Here is a 6,365-nt window from a genome sequence, read left to right on the forward strand (position 1 = left end):
ACAATAGGTATAACATTCTTTAAGGGTTGTGCCCTGCCCTCTTCCTTCCTGTTTCAATAGGGATCTTGATTAAAAAATTGTCTTTTTCATTTCTGATAGTGAAATATCCACTAGTAGTGGACTGAGAAGGAAGGTTATCTCCCACTTTGTAAATTCAAAGGGACAAACTGAGTTTCATTAATTTAACCCCAAACATTTCTTGCAAAAAATATTTCATGATAGTATAGGGCAAGAAAAATCTTTCCCCTCTACCTTCCTGGGGCCTGTGAATCAAATTGATAAAATATTAATAGGAGAAAAAATAGTTTTAATTTTGTGTGTACACATGAGAATTCACAAAGAAAAATGTAGCTTAAGTAAGTGGCCAGGTGATTGAGGCAATTATACCATCTTAGGCTAAACAATGGGACAGGGGGTTTGAGCTTCTGGGCAGGGGAGATAAATAATGGGAAGAAGAGGGGAGGAAGTGTGGTAAATAAGGGTTGTCTTCTATGCAGATAAGAGATGCTGAGTTGTCTTCTGAGAAGTAGCTCTCTTCCTGTTGGGAGACTGCTTTATGAATGGAAATTTCCTCTATAAATGTAAATTTCCTTTACAAAAGGGAAAATTTATACTCTATTTTCAGGCAGAGAAGGTGAGATAAAGAACTTTCCCTTTGTCTACTGGTTCTCAATTGACTCAAAATAATGCATATGCCAAAGAGGCAGATTTTGGAGTGGCATATTCTGATCCCTTCAGTAGGCACATACCACCTTCTCTTTAGAAGTGGCTTTTTCAATGTCATTTTATTTTGCAAATATTTTTTCCACGTATTTTTGCCTCTTTAAGTTAGAGATAGAAGGAAAAACCTATCCAGTTGATTTTGTTGTTTTTTCGTCACTCAATCGTGTCTGTTTGTGATCCCATGAACTGTAGCCAGCCAGGCATCTCTGTCCATGGGATTTCCCAGGCAAGAATACTGGACTGGGTTGCCATTTCTTTCTCCAGGGGATCTTCCTGATCCAGGGATCGAACCCACGTCTCCTTCATTGGCAGGCGAATTATTTACTGCTGAGCTACCAGGGAGGCCCCAACTGACAGCAATATTACTTTATACATTACTTGAGGTGAGACATACATGGGGGAATACTTGGGCAGAGACAGATCCAAGTCAGTTCATTCAACAAATAACTATTAAACTAGAAGTACAGATAAGGTCCCTGCCTTCATAGAGCTTACAGTTTAGTGTTGAGAACACAGCAATTTAAGAAATGAAACTTAATAAGAAAATTTAAGGTGGGAAAGGGGATTGGAATATGTCATCCCCAAATATGGCACTTTAATATGAGGGTTATTTTGAGCTGAAGGCAATTAAGAAACAATAGACAATGGGATGGGGCTTCTTCAGTGGCTCAGTGCTAAAGATTTGCCTGCAATTCAGAAGACTCGGCTTGAATGTGGGTATGATACCTAGGTCAGGAAGATCCCCTGGAGGAGAGGGCATGGCAACTGACTCCAGTATTCTTGCCTGGAGAATTCCATGGACAGAGGAGCCTGGCGAGCTACAGTCCATGCAGTCTCAAAGAATTGGACATGACTAATCACAGCACAGACACAGGAGGATCTTTTTGCCCTCTCCCTTTCTGCCTAAAAGCATTTCCATTTGTAAAGGTGTTTCCTTTTCACATACGAGGAAGAGGAGAATACTCTTAATCACTAATGATGACTCATCTCTGGAGATGGCACTGACATGAGTCGGCATAACAAACCTTACCAAACAATCCTTATCTACCAATACTTCCCCCATATATTTTACCTTCTCACAAATCCCTTTTCCTTTGACTAGTTACTATTCCACAATTTATCACTCTTTTGTTAAAATGGTATCCAAGCCCCTGGGTCTACCCACCACTTTGGAGTTTTACTTCTGTTCAGTAGCACCCCCTCAACATAAAATTCAGTTCAGTTCAGTTCAGTCGCTCAGTCATGTCTGACTCTTTGCGACCCCATGATTACAGTATGCCAGGCCTCCCTGTCCACCACCATCTCCCGGAGTTCACTCAGACACACGTCCATCGAGTCAGTGATGCCACCCAGCCATCTCATCCTCTGTCGTCCCCTTCTCCTCCTGCCCCCAATCCCTCCCAGCATCAGAGTCTTTTCCAATGAGTGAACTCTTCGCATGAGGTGGCCAAAGTACTGGAGCTCCAGCTCCTTCCATCATTCCTTCCAAAGAAATCCCAGGGCTGATGTCCTTCAGAACGGACTGGTTGGATCTCCTTGCAGTCCAAGGGACTCTCACGAGTCTTCTCCAACATCACAGTTCAAAAGCATAAATTCTTCGGCGCTCAGCCTTCTTCACAGTCCAGCTCTCACATCCATACATGACCACTGGAAAAACCATAGCCTTGACTAGACGGACCTTAGTCGTCAAAGTAATGTCTCTGCTTTTGAATATGCTATCTAGGTTGGTCATAACTTTTCTTCCAAGGAGTAAGTGTCTTTTAATTTCATGGCTGCAATCACCATCTGCAGTGATTTTGGAGCCCTAAAAAATAGAGTCTGACACTGTTTCCACTGTTTCCCCATCTATTTGCCATGAAGTGATGGGACCAGATGCCATGATCTTCGTTTTCTGAATGTTGAGCTTTAAGCCAACGTTTTCACTCTCCTCTCTCACTTTCATTAAGAGGCTTTTTAGCTCCTCTTCACTTTCTGCCATAAGGGTGGTGTCATCTGCATATCTGAGGTTGTTGATATTTCTCCCGGCAATTCCAGCTTGTGTTTCTTCCAGTCCAGAGTTTCTCATGATGTACTCTGCATACAAGTTATATAAGCAGGGTGACAATACACAGCCTTGACATACTCCTTTTCCTATTTGGAACCAGTCTGTTGTTCCATGTCCAGTTCTAACTGCTGCTTCCTGGCCTGCATACAGATTTCTCAAGAGGCAGGTCAGGTGGTCTGGTATTCCCATCTCTTTCAGAATTTTCCACAGTTTCTTGTGATCCACACAGTCAAAGGCTTTGGCATAGTCAATAAAGCAGAAGTAGATGTTTTTCTGGAACTCTTTTGCTTTTTTGATGATCCAGCAGATGTTGGCAATTTGATCTCTGGTTCCTCTGCCTTTTCTAAAACCATCTTGAACATCAGGGAATTCACGGTTCACGTATTGCTGAAGCCTGGCTTGAAGAATTTTGAGCATTACTTTACTAGCATGTGAGATGAATGCAATTGTGCGGTAGTTGAGCATTCTTTTGCATTGCCTTTCTTTGGGATTGGGATGAAAACTGACCTTTTCCAGTCCTGTGGCCACTGCTGAGTTTTCCAAATTTAGAAATGTCAATTAAGTATGTGTGCCTTTTTCTCCTGTTAATCTGTCTTTTGTCTATTTAATTCACAGGCCTCAAGAACAGACCCTAAGAGTTTAGAGGAAAAGACCTCCCAGTGATAACTGTTGTGAAGAAGAGGAAGTACTGACACAGGGTATTGAGGAAGATGACTTTAGATAAGGTATTTAGGGAAGGCTCCTCTGAGGAGATGACATCTTAATTGAGACCTGTAGATGGAAAGACATAGGCCATACCAAGACCTCAGAAAATGCATTCCCAGGAGAGGGACTAATAAGCAAAATATTCCTGAGTTAGACATCAGCCTGGAGTATTTAATAGGCAGAAAGAAGGCCAGAGTGGTTAGAGCAGAGTGGACGAGGCAGTGAACTGAAATCAATGAGGTCAGTCTTCCACCAGACTGTGTGGCATCTTGTAGGTCAGTTGCTCCTACACTTGAGTGAGCATTGGAGTCACTTAAGGGCCTATTAAAGCTAGTTTGCTGGGCCCTATGCCTCGAGTTTCTGATTCTGAGAATCTGAAGTAAGTCCAAGCATTTGCATCTTAGAATGTCATGAATTCTTATCCTTCTTTGCTACTTTTTGAATGAAACCATTGATGTCATTGAGCCTCAATTTTCTTCTTGAATATTAAACATCAATGATGAATACTTCATAGGGTGTTAAATGATCTCATATATGTGCTAGAACTAGGAAAACTTAAAGTCTTATGATTGTTAACAAAGATTACATTTCTGAGTTATAAACAAAGGAAATCACAAAGTAGTTGTGGGATGTGGTAAGTGAAAGGACGTAAGTAAAGATGAAGGAGGAGTCATGGAGAGTTACAGGCAGGCATGATTTTTTAAAATTTAAATTTAAAAATTTGTTGAGAGCCCAACTTGGGCCAGAGTTTAGATTTTTAGACAGAATTTGAATGGCTTCATTTTGAATTCACTTTTTCACAAAATTGTGTTTTTGGTCTTTTAAAAAATAAAATACTCTCTTTTTCATGTCAATGTATGGCAAAACCAATACAGTATTGTAAAGTAAAATAAAGTAAAAATAAAAATTTTAAAATAAATAAATAAATAAAACAGAAAAATGGCTCGAAAGACTTTTGTCAGAGGAGACCAGTAAGCAATTCTTAAAACCTTTTGAAGTAGAAATGATTCAAAGTACCTAATATTTCACCTGTCAGGGGAAAGGGTTTGATGAGGGGCTGTCTTTGATTGTACCCTTAATGCTGATAACAGCTGGGAATTTAACCTAAAGGTATTTGAGCATAATATGTGTGTATGGGAAGAGTCAATATTTATTGATTTCAAATGACATAATTGAGAAAGACTGGAGATGGAAAAAAAGGTCTCTGTGTGTGTTTGTGCATGTGTGTATTTACATGTATGTAGGATAGGCACTAGTGGTAAAGAACCTGCCTGCTAGTGCAGGAGATGTAAGAGACATGAGTTTGATCCCTGAGTTGGGAAGATCCCTAGGAGGAGAACATGGCAACCCACTTCAGTATTCTTGCCTGGAGAATCCCATGGACAGAGGAGCCTAGCGGGCTACAGTACATAGGGTTGCAAAGAGTCGGACATGACTGAAGCTACTGAGCACACATAAACAGGATATTTCTGTTTCCAGTCTAATACCAGTCTGAGGAAATCTACTTGATCTGTGGTGAAGTTGGAGAGGAGGGTGGTAGTTAAAGCACTCCTGTTTTCTTATACCTTAAAGACTGATGTCAACCAGCCATTACACATTTCTAGAGACAGACAGAACAATCAGTTCAGTTCAGTTGCTCAGCTGTTTCCAACTCTTTGCAACCCCATGGACTGCAGCACATCAGGCTTCCTTGTCCATCACCAACTCCCGGAGCTTGTTCAAACTCACGTCCATTGAATCAGTGATGCCATCCAACCATCTCATTCTCTGTCATCCCCTTCTCCTCCTGCCTTCCATCTTTCCCAGCTTCAAGGTCTTTTCCAATGAGTCAGTTCTTCATATCAGGTGGCCAAAATATTGGAGCTTCAACTTCAGCATCAGTCCTTCCAAGGATTATTCAGGACTGATTTCCTTTAGGATTGACTGGTTTAATTTCCTTGCAGTCCAAGGGACTCTCAAGATCTTCTCCAACACCACACCATCATTAAAAAGCATCAGTTCTTCTGTGCTCACCTTTCTTCATAGTCCAACTCTCACATCCATACATGACTACTAGAGAAAACATGGCTTGACTAGACGGACCTTTGTTGGCAAAGTAATGTCTCTGCTTTTTAATATGCTGTCTAGGTTGGTCATAGCTTTCCTTCCAAGGAGTAAGCGTCTTTTAATTTCATGGCTGTAGTCACCACCTGCAGTGATTTTGGAGCCCAAGAAAATAAAGTTTGTCACTGTTTCCTTTGTTTCCCCATCTATTTGCGATCAAATGATGGGAGTGGATGCCATGATCTTCGTTTATTGAATGTTAAGTTTTAAGCCAGCTTTTTCGCTCTCCGCTTTCACTTTCATCAAGAGGCTCTTTAGTTCCTCTTGGCTTTCTGTCATAAGGGTGGTTCCTCTGCATATCTGAGGTTATTGATATTTCTCCCGGCAATCTTGATTCCAGCTTGTGCTTCATCCAGCCCCATACTTCACATGATGTACTCTGCACATAAGTTAAAGTACATACTCCTTTCTCAATTTGGAATCAGTCTGTTGTTCCATGTCCAGTTCTAACTGTTGCTTCCTGACCTGCATACAGGTTTCTTAGGAGACAGGTCAGGTGGTTTGGTATTCCCATCTCTTGAAGAATTTTCCACAGTTTGTTGTGATCCACACAGAAAGTTTTTGGTGTAGTCAATGAAGCAGAAGTAGATGTTTTTCTGGAACTCTCTTGTTTTTTCTATAATCCAGTGGATTTTGCAATTTGATCTCTGCTTATCTGTCTTTTCTAAATCCAGCTTGAACATCTGGAATTTCTCGGTTCACATACTGTTGAAGCCTTGCTTGGAGAATTTTAAGCATCACTTTGCTAGTGGTGAGATGAGTGCAATTGTGTGGTAGTTTGAACATTCTT

The sequence above is a fragment of the Capricornis sumatraensis genome, chromosome X (assembly GCF_032405125.1).
Source record: "Capricornis sumatraensis isolate serow.1 chromosome X, serow.2, whole genome shotgun sequence".
NCBI classification, from domain to species: domain Eukaryota; kingdom Metazoa; phylum Chordata; class Mammalia; order Artiodactyla; family Bovidae; genus Capricornis; species Capricornis sumatraensis.